Consider the following 19,019-nt stretch of genomic DNA (forward strand, 5'->3'; position numbering starts at 1 on the left):
CCCAAAGAAGGGGATGGCGATAAGACAATGGAGGATAATCCCTCCAAGAAGCAATCCAAGCACCGGCGTCAGCGGCGCCGCTCTAAGTCCCGCCATAGCAAAAGCAGCGATACCGGCACAAGAGACAATAACGCTCCGGATAGTGCCGAAGACGACGATAATCCCCTCCAGCCAGACCTAGAGCGGGAGGATGAACAAGCTAGCCCCCCGGAACAGGAAGCAAATGGAGAATCAGAGGATGACAATTACATGCCTCTCTCCGAAGACGAGGTGAGCCTCGGCGATGAAGAATTTATCGTGCCTGAGGATCCCGTCGAGCTGGAGCGCTTCAAGCGTCGGCTTAGAGCCACAGCAAACAGCCTGAAGAAAAAGCAACAACAGCTTCGAGCTGATCAAGATCTGCTAGCGGATAGATGGACTGAAGTCCTGGCGGCCGAGGAATACGAACTCGAGCGCCCAACCAAGAGTTACCCAAAGCGCAGGTTGCTACCCCAACTCGAGGAGGAAGCATTGAAACCTACATCACCAGCGTATGATGCGGCTGACCAGCCACCGCGTGGCCGAGACAGAGAGGCATATCAGCCCGAAGTCCAGCCCGCACCCCGTCGCCAGACAGACAAAAACACCAAGGCACGGGGCAACACGCGGGACCTGCAAGACGTATTGGAAAACAAAGCAGGACATACAAGATCGATCTATGGATCACGGGGTCGCGCCCCAGCGCGTGACGACGATCGTCACGCCGGATACACTAAAAGCAAATCCGTCCGGGCCGAATACAGCAGACAAGACTCGTATGAACTGTGTCGTGATATAGCCCGGCACAGAGGCGCCGCACACCCCCTATGCTTCACTGATGAAGTAATGGATCACGAATTCCCAGAGGGCTTTAAACCCGTAAAAATTGAATCATATGATGGTACAACAGATCCCGCGGTATGGATCGAGGATTTCCTCCTGCACATTCACATGGCTCGCGATGATGATCTACATGCCATCAAGTACCTCCCACTAAAACTCAAAGGACCAGCTCGGCATTGGCTGAATAGCTTGCCAGCAGACTCCATTGGCAGTTGGGAGGATTTGGAAGATGCATTCCTTGACAACTTCCAGGGCACTTATGTGCGACCACCGGATGCTGATGACTTGAGCCATGTAACTCAGCAACGAGGGGAATCGGCCAGGAAATTCTGGACCAGGTTCCTAACTAAGAAAAACCAAATTGTCGACTGTCCGGATGCCGCACCTCGGCCAAGAGAAGCTGAAGTCCATGGCAGCCCTCACGACACTCATGACCCGCTTTTGCGCGGGCGAGGACAGCTGGCTGGCTCGCAGCAACAACACATCAAGGAATCCTGGCACTTCAGATGCCAAAGATACTAACGGCAGACCACGTTGTAACAGACACAAGCGCCGTAACAACAGCGATAACACCGAAGACACGGTAGTCAATGCCGGATTCAGTGGCTCTAAATCCGGTCAGCGGAAAAAGCCGTTCAAAAGAAGTATTCCGGGCCTGTCCAGTTTGGACCGCATACTCGATCGCCCCTGTCAAATTCACGGCACCCCCGATAAGCCAGCCAATTACACCAACAGAGAATGCTGGGTGTTCAAGCAGGCCGGCAAGTTAAATGCCGAAAACAAGGACAAGGGGCTGCATAGCGACGACGAGGAAGAGCCTCGGCCGCCGAACACAGGAGGACAGAAGACGTTTCCTCCACAAGTGAAGTGAACATGATATACGCAATCCACATTCCCAAGAGGGAATGGAAGCGTGCACTAAGGGACGTCTATGCGATGGAGCCAGTCGCCCCAAAGTTCAACCCATGGTCTTCTTGTCCGATCACTTTCGATCATAGGGACCACCCCACTAGTATCCGTCATGGCGGTTCTGCCGCATTGGTCCTTGATCCCATCATTGACGGATTTCACCTCACCCGAGTCCTTATGGATGGCGGCAGCAGCCTGAACCTGCTTTATCAGGATACAGTGCGCAAAATGGGTATAGAACCCTCAAGGATCAAACCCACTAAAACCACCTTTAAAGGTGTCATCCCAGGTGTAGAGGCCCGTTGCATGGGCTCAATCACACTGGAAGTGGTCTTCGGATCTCCGGACAACTTCCGAAGTGAGGAGTTAATCTTCGATATCGTCTCGTTCCGCAGTGGCTATCATGCACTGCTCGGACGAACCGCATTTGCCAGATTCAATGCGGTGCCGCATTATTCATACCTCAAGCTCAAAATGTCAGGACCTCGTGGGGTTATAACAGTCAATGGAAACACAGAACGCTCACTCCGCACGGAGGAGCACACTGCGGCCCTCGCAGCAGAAGCACAAACCAGCCTTTTAAGGCAAACCACCAATTTGGGGATAAAGCCCCCGGACACCTTCAAGCGAGTCCGGAGTAACCTGCAACAGGATCGCCTGGCAGATTCAGAGCTCGCCTAGCAATTCGGCCTCCGTCCTAGTCCCAGTCAAGCGACAAAATCTGTGTCGCGCGTACATAATTACGCACTAAAAATACCATGGGCATAGGCGGGGGCACGGCCAGGACACGCCCCACAATGCGGCTCAACCGCCCCAGGGGCTGTATACCTTTATCATTTTCTCTCTTTCAGGACCTTACTCTCTGGAAGCCCTTTTCGGCAGTCTGATTGTTGGACACATTACAGGAAGGAAATACCAAGGAGGCAAGAAGCTAAGACGTACAAGGGAATCCCCAGGTGGTCTCTGATAACGATCGAAATACCTATTTTAAATACCCATACGCAGCTTGCCTTTGGATAGGACATGTCAAATAGTCCTATTTTTTGCTTATTGCACTACTTGTATCCGTACGCTTCGACATATTATTTAAATAACAATACATAGCATTAGTCTATTATTGCATTACCCTTTCTTTTTTTCTCTTGTGTGTTTATTTACGAAAAATTGCACCCATACATTCTGGTACGACCAGTACGCCAGGGGCTTCAGTATACCCCATAAATACGGCGTGAGAAGTCCGAACACTTTCGATAGTGCGGCACCCCGAACTTATAGCATTTTATGCATCAGCTCCGAATCATGTCTTGGGTCAATAGTTGGGTTTGCCCGGCTCCCATGTTTTGGTACCTTACGTTCCGCAATATCGGCTAAGGTAGCACTGGGAGAACTACTGTGATTGTGTCCCGGTTCTTCCGGACGAGCACCTCAGTAGAGAAAGCTGAAAACTAACTGTCATGATAAGGCGAGAGTTGGTCGCTGTTCGAGAGGTCTCAAGTCCTTAAAGACTTTTTCCACTTCGGGTGAGGAGTCGGCCTTGCCCGACTTAGGCGTATATAGCGCCCCAAATTCGGGCTTCCGAATACTAGGGGCTTCGCCAAAATTTAAAATTGTAGACTTCTATGGCTAAGTGAGAGTGATAAAGCCTTATAGTCCGATTGCCTGGTTCGTTGCGCTGAACACCTCCCTCGAAGGACCCAAAATTGGGATAAAGAGTGCTCAGATTTATCCTGAACACCCCAGTACTAGTTACATGGGGGCAGAAGCCGACGACTGGCCAACTCTCAGATTTTATAAACGGCCGCACAGAAGGTAATATTTTAAATTCACAAGCGTTGCATAGCGCAAATGAACTCGTTTCATATTACAGGATCACATGAGTACATTTATTCAAATATTACATCCTTCGCACATTCATCAGCCATAAGGCGAGTACCCTTCAGGACACTTTCATAATACTTTTCGGGGTGGCGATGCTCCTTGCCTTCCGGCGGCCCCTCCTTCACCAGCTTTTCGGCGTCCAGCTTCGCCCAGTGCACCTTCGCCCGGGCAAAAGCCCTGCGCACACCCTCGATGCAGACGGACCGCTTTATGACTTCAAGCCATGGGCAGGCATTCACAAGCCGCCTCACCAGACCGAAGTAGCTATCAGGCATGGGCTCACCAGGCCACATCCGGACTATAAGACCCTTCATGGCCTGTTCGGCCGCCTTGTGGAGCTCGACCAGTTGCTTCAGCTGGTCGCTCAAGGGCATTGGATGTTCGGTCCCAGTATACTGAGACCAGAACAACTTCTCCGTTGAGCTCCCCTCCTCGGCCCGGTAGAACTCCGCGGCATCTGACACACTGTGGGGTAGATCTGCGAATGCTCCTGGAGAGCTCCGAACTTGGGTAAGTAAAAAGAAAGTTTCCTTCACATGCTTGCTTTGCATAATGAATGCCTTATCCGCCGCTATCTTCTTAACCGCCTCAATTTCCCGGAGGGCCTTTTGGGCTTCGGCCTTGGCATGTTGTGCGCTTTCGAGGGCCTTCGCAAGCTCGGACCCTTGCATCTTCGAGTCAAGCTCCAAGGACTCGTGCTTCTTGACGAGAGCCTGGAGCTCTTGCTGCACCTCGCCTACTCGGGCCTCTTGTTTCTCTCGCTCGATGCGCTCCTTGGCCGCTTTGTCTTCGGCCTCGGATAGCGCCTTCTGCAGGGACGCCACTTCGGTCGTGGCCCCTAGCAAAATTCATGACGATCCTATTATTCCAAAACCAATTTTTTCTTTATAATATACAGACGGGGTATCACTTACCTTTGTTCTCTTCGAGCTACCTCTTGGTAAGTCCGAGCTCTTCCTTGGACCGCTCAAGGTCCCGCATCAGTGCGGCGACCTCCGCAGTACGTGCGGCAGCGGCCAGCAGTGAAGCCTGCATATGTACATAGACATATTATGATTAGACTCCTGCGATTTTTTGATCCTCTATTCGGCCTTCCTTCACGAACGCCAAACAAAGCATTAGGGGCTACTGTCTATGCGGTAACATTCTATTATAATTTGATTACTTACCTCAAAGCCTGTTAGGAGGCTGGCACATGCTTCAGTCAGTCCATTTTTGGCGGACTGAACCTTCTTGACCACCGCGCTCATAATGGTGCGGTGCTCTTCGTCAATGGAAGCGCCGCGAAGCACTTCCAGCAAGTTGTCCGATGCCTCTGGATGACCAGAGGCCATCGGCACAGACGGCTTGCCCCCCTTAGCGAGGGGTTTCCTGACAGAATCCGGAACCACGGGAGGTTCCGGCGCCGTATTCGGCTTGGGGCTAGACTTGCTACCCCCGGCGTTAGGGCCCAGAGGAGTCTTGCTCCTCGTGCGCCCAGCGCCTGGAATGTCGCCTTGAAGCGCCTCTGGAACTGCCCCCCCCCCTCGGTTCAGTCCCCTTTGAGACAACACCTCGGCGTAGTCCGTAGGGCGGGGGGAGGAGGCGGTCAGGAGTGAATCGCTGTTCATATCCGACGGGCCCAAAGAATCATCCGATGAAGATACGTCGATGTGGGCTCGGGATGGGCTGTATGATCATGTTCGGCATGATAAGAAGCAACAAAACGAAACATACCGGAATTACTATGGTATCCGGATACTTACGACTTCGCCAGGGGCTTGTCCCTGGGCAACCACTCCTCTTCGCTGAAGGCGGCGGTGGTGGAGTTGTTCGGAAGGAGGGTCCTTCCCTTCTTGGACCCTTCGGCCGCCCCAGACGGGGCGGCCTTCCTTTTCTTGTCTCCCCCGGCTGGGGGGGAGAACTTTCCTCTTCTTCCTCCTTGTTTTCATGGGAGGAGTGCGCGTTGGTGTTTTCGGACGATGAGTCCGATATAACCTTGCGCCGGAGACCCTTCCTGGTCCCCGTGGCCTTCTTCTTGGCCTTCTTCTCCGGCACCTCATAAGGCTCCAGAACCAACATCTCCGTTAGGAGAGCATCTGCTGGATCTTCAGGCAGGGGGCCGGACAATCGATCTGCTCCGCTGTCGCTACCCAGTCCTGTTAAATGGCGTGGAGGCTTAGATCCCGCGCGTGGTTAAACTGGGAAAAATGAACATCTTATGAGATATAGAAGACTTACCGGATTGGCAGGGCGCTTTGCGCTGAGTTTGCGGTCCTCGGTAAGGGGAGGAGGCACCTTGGCACCCTTGAACGGCACCTTCCAGACGTCCTTGTGCGTCGTGTCGAAAAGCCTTCGCATCGTCTGGTGCTCGGCCGGGTTGAACTCCCACAAATTGAATGCCCGTCTTTGACACGGGAGGATCCGGCGGAAGAGCATGACTTGGACCACGTTGACGAGCTTGATTTTCTTGCTCATCATGTTTTTGATGCATGTCTGGAGTCCGGTCAGCTCTACCGAGGAACCCCAAGACAGGCCCTTCTCTTTCCAGGAGGTGAGCCGCATGGGGATTCCGGATCGAAATTCGGGGGCCGCCACCCAGTTGGTGTCGCGTGGCTCGGTGATGTAGAACCACCCCGATTGCCACCCCTTTATGGTCTCCACATAGGAGCCTTCGAGCCAGGTGATGTTGGGCATTTTGCCCACCATGGTGCCTCCGCACTCCGCTTGCTGGCCGACCACCACCTTCGGTTTAACATTGAAGGTCTTCAGCCACAGGCCGAAGTGGGGCTTGATGCGGAGGAAGGCCTCGCACACGACGATAAACGCCGAGATGTTGAGGATGAAATTGGGGGCCAGATCGTGAAAGTCCTGCCCGTAGTAAAACATGAGCCCGTGGACGAACGGGTGGAGGGGAAATCCCAGTCCACGGACGAAGTGGGTAAGAAAAACCACCCTCTCATGGGGTTCTGGAGTAGGGATGATCTGCCCCGCATCTGGCAGCCGGTGTGCGATATCCACGGCCAGATATCCGGCTCCCTGCAGCTTTGTGATGTCCTCCTCCGTAATGGAGGAGACCATCCACTTGCCTCCCGCTCCGGACGTGCTTGGAGTGGTTTGAGGAGAAAAACGCGAACTTGGGTGCTGGAGCTCGAGTGCGCAAGAATGGATGAGCAAGGAGGAAGAAGGCGTGGGTAAAAAGGGGGAATCCTTGTCCTTTTATAAGGGCGGAAGAAGCTATGCGCCTCCCCACCTACCTGGTAAACTCGCTTATTCCCCAAGCACCGTAATTGATGGCGCAGTTGGATTACCCACACCCGTATTGATGAGAATCCCGTGATAAGGGGACACGATCTCTGCTTCGACAAGACGTGCCAAGAAAACTGCCTCGCGATATGTGCAGTGGCTGGTTATGAAAAACGGTTCGAATAATGACCGGAGCGTGGTATGATGTCATACTACAGAATGTGTCAGCAGATTAGATTTGTGGAAATATTATTCTCTCTACGGTGGTATGTGGAATTTGTTTTGCAGAGCCGGACACTATCCTTGTGTTCAAAATCTTCTATGGGATATTCGGCGGAAGAACCCGCCTTGCAATGCCGAAGATAATCTGCGCGCCGGACTCAACGTCATTGAAGCATGGTTCAGGGGCTACTGAGGGAGTCCTAGATTAGGGGGTCCTCGGATAGCCGGACTATATACTTTAGCCGGACTGTTGGACTATGAAGATACAAGATTGAAGACTTCGTCCCGTGTCCGGATGGGACTCTCCTTGGCGTGGAAGGCAAGCTTGGCAAATACGGATATGTAGATCTCCTCCCATGTAACCGACTCTGTGTAACCCTAGCCCCCTCCGATGTCTATATAAACCGGAGGGCTTAGTCTGTAGGACAACAACAATCATACCATAGGCTAGCTTCTAGGGTTTAGCCTCTACGATCTCGTGGTAGATCAACTCTTGTAATACTCATATCATCAAGATCAATCAAGCAGGAAGTAGGGTATTACCTCCATCGAGAGGGCCCGAACCTGGGTAAACATCGTGTCCCCCGCCTCCTGTTACCATCCGCCTTAGACGCACAGTTCGGGACCCCCTACCCGAGATCCGCCGGTTTTGACACCGACAGTTTGTAACAGTACTTAGAGTAGTGATTTGCTTTATTATACTAACGGATCTTACCGAGTTTTCTGTTGAAGTTTTGTGTGGATGAAGTGTTCGATGATCGAGAAGGTCTCGATATGAGAAGAAGGAAGAGAGGCAAGAGCTCAAGCTTGGGGATGCCCAAGGCACCCCAGGTAAATATTCAAGGATACTCAAGCGTCTAAGCTTGGGGATGCCCCGGAAGGCATCCCCTCTTTCTTCAACAAGTATCGGTATGTTTTCGTATTCGTTTCATTCATGTGATATGTGCAATCTTGGAGCATCTTTTGCATTTAGTTTTCTCTTTTATTTTATGCACCATGCTGGTATGAGATAGTCGTTGGTTGATTTATAGAATGCTCTTTGCACTTCACTTATATCTTTTGAGTATGGCTTTATAGAATGCTTCATGTGCTTCATTTATATCATTTGAAGTTTGGATTGCCTGTTTCTCTTTACCTAGACAACCGCCATTTGTAGAATGCTCTTTTGCTTCACTTATATTTGTTAGAGCGTGGGCATATCTTTGGTAGAAAGAATTAAACTCTCTTGCTTCACTTATATCTATTTAGAGAGATGACAGGAACTGATCATTCACATGGTTAGTCATAATTCCTACATAAAACTTGTAGATCACTGAATATGATATGTTTCATTCCTTGCAATAGTTTTGCGATATAAAGGTGGTGATATTAGAGTCGTGCTAGTTGAGTAATTGTGAAATTGAGAAATACTTGTGTTGAGGTTTGCAAGCCCCGTAGCATGCACGTATGGTGAACCGTTATGTAACGAAGTTGGAGCATCAGGTATTTATTGATTGTCTTCCTTATGAGTGGTGGTCGGGGACGAGCGATGGTCTTTTCCTACCAATCTATCCCCCTAGGAGCATGCGCGTAGTACTTTGTTTCGATAACTAATAGATTTTTGCAATAAGTATGTGAGTTCTTTATGACTAATGTTGAGTCCATGGATTATACGCACTCTCACCCTTCCATCATTGCTAGCCTCTTCGGTACCGTGCATTGCCCTTTCTCACCTCGAGAGTTGGTGCAAACTTCGCCGGTGCATCCAAACCCCGTGATATGATATGCTCTATCACACATAAACCTCATTATATCTTCCTCAAAACAGCCACCATACCTACCTATCATGGCATTTCCATAGCCATTCCGAGATATATTGCCATGCAACTTCCATCATCATCATATACATGACTTGAGCATTTATTGTCATATTGCTTTGCATGATCGTAAGATAGCTAGCATGATATTTTTATGGCTTGTCCGTTTTTTGATATCTTTGCTACACTAGATCATTGCACATCCCGGTACACCGCCGGAGGCATTCATATAGAGTCATATCTTTGTTCTAGATATCGAGTTGTAATATTGAGTTGTAAGTAAATAAAAGTGTGATGATCATCATTATTAGAGCATTGCCCCAGTGAGAAAAGTATGATGGAGACTATGATTCCCCCACAAGTCGGGATGAGACTCCGGACGAAAAAAAGAGAAAGGCCAAAAAAAGGGGCCCAAGAAAAATGAGAGAAAAAGAGAGAAGGGGCAATGTTACTATCCTTTTACCACACTTGTGCTTCAGAGTAGCACCATGTTCTTCATATAGAGAGTCTCTTGAGTTATCACTTTCATATACTAGTGGGAATTTTCATTATAGAACTTGGCTTGTATATTCCAACGATGGGCTTCCTCAAATGCCCTAGATCTTCATGAGCAAGCAAGTTGGATGCACACCACTTAGTTTCAGTTTGAGCTTTCATACACTTATAGCTCTAGTGCATCCTTTGCATGGCAATCCCCACTCCTCACATTGATATCTATTGATGGGCATCTCCATAGCCTGTTGATACGCCTAGTTGATATGAGACTTTCTCCTTTTTGTCTTCTCCATAAGACCTCCACCATCATATTCTATTCCACCAATAGTGATATGTCCATGGCTCACGCTCATGTATTGCGTGAAAGTTAAAAAGGTTTGAGAACATCAAAAGTATGAAACAATTGCTTGGCTTGTCATCGGGGTTGTGCATGATGTGAATGCTTTCTGTGGTGAAGATGGAGCATAGCCAGACTATATGATTTTGTAGGGATGAGCTTTCTTTGGCTATGTTATTTCAATAAGACATAATTGGCTGGTTGGTATGCTTGAAGTATCATTGTTTTTATGTCAAAAGATAGACTATTGCTTTGAATCACTCGTGTCTTCATATTCATGCCATGATTAGATACATGATCAAGATTATGCTAGGTAGCATTCCACATCAAATTTTTTTATCATTTACCTACTCGAGGACGAGTAGGAATTAAGCTTGGGAATGCTGATACGTCTCCGCCGTATGTATAATTTTTGATTGTTCCATGCCAATATTATACAACTTTCATATACTTTTGGCAACTTTTTATATTATTTTTGGGACTAACATATTGATCCAGTGCCCAGTGCCAGTTCCTGTTTGTTGCATGTTTTATGTTTCGCAGAAACCCCATATCAAACGGAGTCCAAACGGGATAAAAACAGAAGGAGAATTATCTTGGAATATTTGTGATTTTTGGGAAGTAAAATCAACACGAGACGGTGCCCGAGGTGGCCACGAGGGTGGGGCCCACGCCCACTCCAAGTGGGCGCGCCCCCACCCTCGTGGGCCCCTCATAAGGCCGTTGATGCTCTACTTTGGCCGCAAGAAAGCTAATTTTTGGAAAAAGATCTGGGCGAAGGTTTCAGTTCAATCGGAGTTACAGATCTCCATATATATACGAAATGGTGAAAGGGCACCAGACCGAGAACGCAAAAACAGAGAGAGACAGAGAGACAGATCCAATCTCGGAGGGGCTCTCGCCCCTCCCACACCATGGAGACCATGGACCAGAGGGGAAACCCTTCTCCCATCTAGGGAGGAGGTCAAGGAAGAAGAATAAGGAGGGGGCTCTCTCTCCCTCGCTTCCGGTGGCGCCGTGCCACCGAGGGCCATCATCATCACCGCAATCTTCACCAACAACTTCCCCGCCATCATCACCAACTCTTCCCCCCTCTATGCAGCGGTGTAACCTCTCTCTTAGCCGCTGTAATCTCTACTTAAACATGGTGCTCAACGTTGTATATTATTTCCCAATGATGTATGGCTATCCTATGATGTTTGAGTAGATTTGTTTTGTCCTATGGGTTATTTGATGATCAAGATTGGTTTGAGTTGCATGTTTTATTATTGGTGCTGTCCTATGGTGCTCTCCGTGTCGTGAAAGCGTGAGGGATTCCCGCTGTAGGGTTTGCAATATGTTCATGATTTGCTTATGGTGGGTGGCGGGAGTGACAGAAGCACAGGCCCGAGTAAGTAGGTTGTTTGCGTATGGGATAAAGGGGACTTGATGCTTTAATTCTATGGTTGGGTTTTACCTTAATGATCTTTAGTAGTTACGAATGCTTGCTAGAGTTCCAATCATAAGTGCATATGATCCAAGTAGAGAAAGTATGTTAGCTTATGCCTCTCCCTCAAATAAAATTGCAATAATGATTACCGGTCTAGTTATCGATTGCCTAGGGACAAATAACTTTCTCGTGACAAAAAGCTCTCTACTAAAACTAATTTAGTTGTGTCTTCATCTAAACAGCCCCTAGCTTTTATTTACTCGCTCTTTATATTCTTGCAAGCCTATCCAAAAACACCTACAAAGTACTTCTAGTTTCATACTTGTTCTAGGTAAAGCGAACGTCAAGCGTGCGTAGAGTTGTATCGGTGGTCGATAGAACTTGAGGGAATATTTGTTCTACCTTTAGCTCCTCGTTGGGTTCGAAACTCTTACTTATCGAAAGAGGCTGCAATTGATCCCCTATACTTGTGGGTTATCATGGCCTTTTTCTGGCGCCGTTGCCGGGGAGCAATAGCATGGGGTGAATATTCTCGTGTGTGCTTGTTTGCTTTATCACTAAGTAATTTTTATTTGCTGTTCTAAGTTGTTCTCTATCTTTAGTTATGGATATGGAACATGAAATACCAAAAAATTAGGTGTACTTTCTACTCATGGAGATGGGGAACCTCCTAAAACCCTCGATGCTCGTTATGTGACAGATATTATGTACTACTTTGATAATCCAGAGAAAACCCCATTCAATTTGGTAATGGGAGTAACGTTGGATCAACGTGAATACTTTAGGGATTATCGCTTGACACAAAAAGGGAAACTATTATGGGATCAAATTTATATATTGAAGTGGTATGCTCGGCAAGTATGCTTGAGTTATGATTATACTTGTTGCTCTAGGATGAAGGCTCCACACCTTCCCTTTTCATGCAAATTTAATGATAATGAAACCTTGGCTTCTTATGCTAGAGGTATACATGATTACTATGATGTGGAACAAATAGAAGAATTTGTTGCTTTTATGGGTGCTTATGAAATTGAATCTTTGTTTGAAAAATATGAAGCTTTTGATGATGATGTTTATAGGCCTGAAAATTTTGCTATATTGAAATATTGCTATGATAATTATGAATATAATTCCTATATTAATGCGCTTATTGAGAAAGTCTCCGCTGTCCAAGAAGAGACTAATATTTTGTAGGAATCTATGGAAGAAGAATTTGATGAAACTGTGAGCTCATTGGATGAAAAAGATGATGAGGAGAGCGAAGAACAAAAGGAGGAAGAGCGGATTAGCTACCCGTGCCCACCTTCTAATGAGAGTAACTCTTCAACTCATACATTGTTTAATTTCCCTTCGTGCCTACCGAAGGATGATTACTATGATGACTATTATGATCCCGTTGATTCTCTTGAAATATCCCTTTTTGATGATGCTTGCTATGCTTGTGGCCAAGATGCCAATATGAATTATGCTTATGGAGATGAACTTGCTATACTTCCTTATGTTAAACATGAAATTGTTGCTATTGCACCCACGCATGATAGTCCTATTATCTTTTTGAATTCTCCCGACTACACAATATCGGAGAAGTTTACCCTTATTAAGGATTATATTGATGGGTTGCCTTTTACCATTGCACATGATGATTTTGATGAATATAATATGCATGTGCTTGCTGCTCCTACTTGCAACTATTATGGGAGAGGAACTATATCTCCACATCTCTATGTTTACAACATGATAAAATTGCAAGAAACTGTTTATACTATGCATTGGCCTTTACTATGTGTGCATGAATTGTTCTTTTATGACATGCCAATGCATAGGAAGAGAGTTAGACTTTGTCATTACATGATATATGTTACTTTGTGCTCACTACTAAATGCCAAATCATTGTTAATTAAAATTGGCTTTGATATACCTTGGGATCCGGGTGGATTCACTACTTGAGCACTATATGCCTTGCTTAATGGCTTTAAAGAAAGCGCTGCCAGGGAGACAACCCGGAAGTTTTAGAGAGTCATTTATTTCTGTTGTGTGCCTTTATAAATCTTAAAAATAAAAATAATGTGCCAAGGTTTGCCTTTAGGATGTTTACAATGCTTGTTGATTTGTACGGTGCAGGACAGAAACTTTGGCTCTAGTGCGAGATTTTTAGTTTTTTACTGGAAAGTCAAACGGTTCTGAAACTTTTTGCAGTATATTTCTATACAAATTGTTTATTTTTCCTAATTTTGGCAGAATTTTTCAAGTATCAGAAGTATGGTGAATGTTCAGATTATTACAGACTATTCTGTTTTAGACAGATTCTGTTTTTGATGCATAGTTTGCTTGTTTTGATGAAACTATCGATTTATATCAGTGGATTAAGCCTTGAAAAAGTTATATTACAGTAGATACAGTGCAAAAACAAAATATTAATTGGTTTGTAACAATACTTAGAGTAGTGATTTGCTTTATTATACTAACGGGTCTTACCGAGTTTTCTGTTGAAGTTTTGTGTGGATGAAGTACCCCAAGTAAATATTCAAGGAGACTCAAGCGTCTAAGCTTGGGGATGCCCCGGAAGGCATCCCCTCTTTCTTCAACAAGTATCGGTATGTTTTCGGATTCGTTTCATTCATGTGATATGTGCAATTTTGGAGCGTCTTTTGCATTTAGTTTTCTCTTTTCTTTTATGAACCATGCTGGTATGAGATAGTCCTTGGTTGATTTATAGAATGCTCTTTGTACTTCACTTATATCTTTTGAGTATGGCTTTATAGAATGCTTCATGTGCTTCAGTTATATCATTTGAAGTTTGGATTGCCTGTTTTTCTTTACCTAGACAACCGCCATTTGTAGAATGCTCTTTTGCTTCACTTATATTTGTTAGAGTGTGGGCATATCTTTTGTAGAAAGAATTAAACTCTCTTGCTTCACTTATATCTATTTAGAGAGATGACATGAACTGGTCATTCACATGGTTAGTCATAAATCCTACATAAAACTTGTAGATCACTGAATATGATATGTTTGATTCCTTGCAATAGTTTTGCGATATAAAGGTGGTGATATTAGAGTCGTGCTAGTTGGTAATTGTGAAATTGAGAAATACTTGTGTTGAGGTTTTGCAAGTCCTGTAGCATGCACGTATGGTGAACCGTTATGTAACGAAGTTGGAGCATGAGGTATTTATTGATTGTCTTCCTTATGAGTGGCGGTCGGGGACGATCGATGGTCTTTTCCTACCAATCTATCCCCCTAGGAGCATGCGCGTAGTACTTTGTTTTGATAACTAATAGATTTTTGCAATAAGTATGTGAGTTCTTTATGACTAATGTTGAGTCCATGGATTATACGCACTCTCACCCTTCCATCATTGCTAGCCTCTTCGGTACCGTGCATTGCCCTTTCTCACCTCGAGAGTTGGTGCAAACTTCGCCGGTGCATCCAAACCCCGTGATACGATACGCTCTATCACACATAAACCTCATTATATCTTCCTCAAAACAGCCACCATACCTACCTATCATGGCATTTCCATAGCCATTCCGAGATATATTGCCACGCAACTTCCAACATCATCATATACATGACTTGAGCATTTATTGTCATATTGCTTTGCATGATCGTAAGATAGCTAGCATGATATTTTTATGGCTTGTCCGTTTTTTGATATCTTTGCTACGCTAGATCATTGCACATCCCGGTACACCGCCGGAGGCATTCATATAGAGTCATATCTTTGTTCTAGATATCGAGTTGTAATATTGAGTTGTAAGTAAATAAAAGTGTGATGATCATCATTATTAGAGCATTGCCCCAGTGAGAAGGATGATGGAGACTATGATTCCCCCACAAGTCGGGATGAGACTCCGGACGAAAAAATTAAAAAAAGAGAGAAAGGCCAAAAAAAGGGGCCCAAAAAATGAGAGAAAAAGAGAGAAGGGGCAATGTTACTATCCTTTTACCACACTTGTGCTTCAGAGTAGCACCATGTTCTTCATATAGAGAGTCTCTTGAGTTATCACTTTCATATACTAGTGGGAATTTTCATTATAGAACTTGGCTTGTATATTCCAACGATGGGCTTCCTCAAATGCCCTAGATCTTCATGAGCAAGCAAGTTAGATGCACACCACTTGGTTTCAGTTTGAGCTTTCATACACTTATAGCTCTAGTGCATCCCTTGCATGGCAATCCCTACTCCTCACATTGATATCTATTGATGGGCATCTCCATAGCCTATTGATACGCCTAGTTGATGTGAGCCTTTCTCCTTTTTGTCTTCTCCATACAACCTCCACCATCATATTCTATTCCACCTATAGTGCTATGTCTATGGCTCACGCTCATGTATTGCGTGAAAGTTGAAAAGGTTTGAGAACATCAAAAGTATGAAACAATTGCTTGGCTTGTCATCAGGGTTGTGCATGATGTGAATGATTTCTATGGTAAAGATGGAGCATAGCCAGACTATATGATTTTGTAGGGATGAGCTTTCTTTGCCTATGTTATTTCAATAAGACATAATCGGCTGGTTGGTATGCTTGAAGTATCATTGTTTTTATGTCAAAAGATAGACTATTGCTTTGAATCACTCGTGTCTTAATATTCATGCCATGATTAGATACATGATCAAGATTATGCTAGGTAGCATTCCACATCAATTTTTTTATCATTTACCTACTCGAGGACGAGTAGGAATTAAGCTTGGGGATGCTGATACATCTCCGTCGTATGTATAATTTTTGATTGTTCCATGCCAATATTATACAACTTTCATATACTTTTGGCAACTTTTTATATTATTTTTGGGACTAACATATTGATCCAGTGCCCAGTGCCAGTTCCTGTTTGTTGCATGTTTTATGTTTCGCAGAAACCCCATATCAAACGGAGTCCAAACAGGATAAAAACGGACGGAGAATTATTTTGGAATATTTGTGATGTTTGGGAAGTAAAATCAACGCGAGACGGTGCCCGAGGTGGCCACGAGGGTGTGGCCCACGCCCACTCCAGGTGGGCGCGCCCCCCACCCTCGTGGGCCCCTCATAAGGCCGTTGATGCTCTACTTTGGCCGCAAGAAAGCTAATTTTTGGAAAAAGATCTGGGCGAAGGTTTCAGTCCAATCGGAGTTACAGATCTCCATATATATACGAAACGGTGAAAGGGCACCAGACCGAGAACGCAGAAACAGAGAGAGACAGAGAGACAGATCCAATCTCGGAGGGGCTCTCGCCCCTCCCATGCCATGGAGACCATGGACCAGAGGGGAAACCCTTCTCCCATCTAGGGAGGAGGTCAAGGAAGAAGAAGGAGGAGGGGGGCTCTCTCTCCCTCGCTTCCGGTGGCGCCGGAGTGCCACCGGGGGCCATCATCATCACCGCAATCTTCACCAACAACTTCACCGCCATCATCACCAACTCTTCCCCCCTCCATGCAGCGGTGTAACCTCTCTCTTAGCCGCTGTAATCTCTACTTAAACATGGTGCTCAACGTTGTATATTATTTCTCAATGATGTATGGCTATCCTATGATGTTTGAGTAGATCTGTTTTGTCCTATGGGTTATTTGATGATCAAGATTGGTTTGAGTTGCATGTTTTATTATTGGTGCTGTCCTATGGTGCTCTCCGTGTCGTGCAAGCGTGAGGGATTCCCGCTGTAGGGTTTGCAATATGTTCATGATTTGCTTATGGTGGCTGGCGGGAGTGACAGAAGCACAGACCCGAGTAAGTAGGTTGTTTGCGTATGGGATAAAGGGGACTTGATGCTTTAATTCTATGGTTGGGTTTTAACTTAATGATCTTTAGTAGTTACGGATGCTTGCTAGAGTTCCAATCATAAGTGCATATGATCCAAGTAGAGAAAGTACGTTAGCTTATGCCTCTCCCTCAAATAAAATTGCAATAATGATTACCGGTCTAGTTATCGATTGCCTAGGGACAAATAACTTTCTCGTGACAAAAAGCTCTCTACTAAAACTAATTTAGTTGTGTCTTCATCTAAACAGCCCCTAGCTTTTATTTACTCGCTCTTTATATGCAAGCCTATCCAAAAACACCTACAAAGTACTTCTAGTTTCATACTTGTTCTAGGTAAAGCGAACTTCAAGCGTGCGTAGAGTTGTATTGGTGGTCGATAGAACTTGAGGGAATATTTGTTCTACCTTTAGCTCCTCGTTGGGTTTGACACTCTTACTTATCGAAAGAGGCTACAATTGATCCCCTATATTTGTGGGTTATCACTCCCTGGTAATCGAGACATAAGCAATACCACCTCAAAATGGATTAGGCCTTTACCTTCACCGTAAGGGCCGAACCAATATAAACTCCTGTGTCCTTTGTCCTATTTAACCCCTTTAAGTTAACCTAGTTGCGATGGCTCCACGACTAAGTCCTCGCACTAGGACATCTGTCGTGACAATCCCACGGCAGCTACTGCTAAGAAGGTATAGCAGCAGCGCGGGTAGACAAACGCTACTGCTACCCTTTAGCTGTAGCGCCGTAGCAGTAGTGCGGTATCCCGCGCTACTACTAGACAAAAAACCAGCGCTACTGCTAGGCTTTTCCCTAGTAGTGTATGCTGCACCACCGAGAGACAATCTGACTTGAAAAGCACAGCAGCATATCCTTCCTCTCTCGACAACCGGACTGCCCGACGGAGTGCCATGGCCTCGGCCACCTCAGGATCCAACACACCTTTCACAGGTTCAGAGCAAGTCGCCACACAAATGACCCAGATGATCCAAAATCAGCACAACAATCCCATATTTGTTCAGTTCCACCGAGATAGCAGCATCTGAGAAAGCAACCATCGTGCCCTGCGGCGGCGGAGACCAAAGAGGGTTTGACGAAATGGTCTCACTCCTAAGTGCATGCACTGGTTTTTACAAGTGTTGGAAGATCAACTCGATGTAAGCCCGGGTCCTAGCCGTAGTGTGCCTCGGATGAGGAGCATCAGATTCATTCCTTCCAGCATTTTGCGCCTCCCATATGTGCCAAATATAGACAGTCAAGATCGTCACTTCCTGATCGGAGCAGCGGGAGAGAAAGTCGAAGAGCCACTGCTTAGGAGATGCAAAGGGCGACCAACAGAGCTTAATATCGAAGAACTCCTTGATCATATCCCAGACTGCACGCGCATGGGAGCAGAAGAGTGGCGCGTGCTTCACACTCTCCGGTCTGCCGCAGAAACATCAGCCCGTTCTAGTCGGGACCTGGCGATGAAGAAGCTGCTCCCCTGACGGTAGAAAATCATGAGCCAATCGCCATAGGACAATCTTCATCTTATTGGGTGCCTCGCCATAGCGCCTTCCATAACTTTTCCTCCGCCGACCAAGTCGAACTCTGACCCAGGCCATTGCCACTCCGAGCCATCAAGAAACGGCTTGTTATTGCCATGTTATACGTAGACCAGACCGAATACTCTCCAAATTTGGTAAAAGTCCAGCGAGCAAAATCTGGACCCCTTAAGGTGTTAATTAGAATCTGAAGGATATCATCAGCCACCCTCTCATCAGGAAAGAAAGCTCTCACGGTCTCCACATCCCAAGAGCCATTCACCTCGTCAAGAAGATAATGGACATTGGCGGTCACCGGAATGGGAGACAGAGGATGCAGCACATCCGGCGGTGTTGATGGAATGCAGTGATCAGATAGGATGCGTATGTTTCTACCTTCACCAATGCACCACTGAACACCTCGTTTCAGCAAGTCCCGGGCATGTAGGATACCCCGCCAGGTCACCGAAGCAGTTCGAGGCATCGTGGCATTCCAAAAGTCCCCGGTCAGATAGTATCTGCCCTTCAGAACACGAGCACAAAGTGAATCAGGTTCAGTGAGGAGCCGCCATCCCTGCTTACTCAACATTGCCTGATTAAACAA

Source organism: Aegilops tauschii, chromosome 5, assembly GCF_002575655.3.
Source record: "Aegilops tauschii subsp. strangulata cultivar AL8/78 chromosome 5, Aet v6.0, whole genome shotgun sequence".
NCBI classification, from domain to species: Eukaryota; Viridiplantae; Streptophyta; class Magnoliopsida; order Poales; family Poaceae; genus Aegilops; species Aegilops tauschii.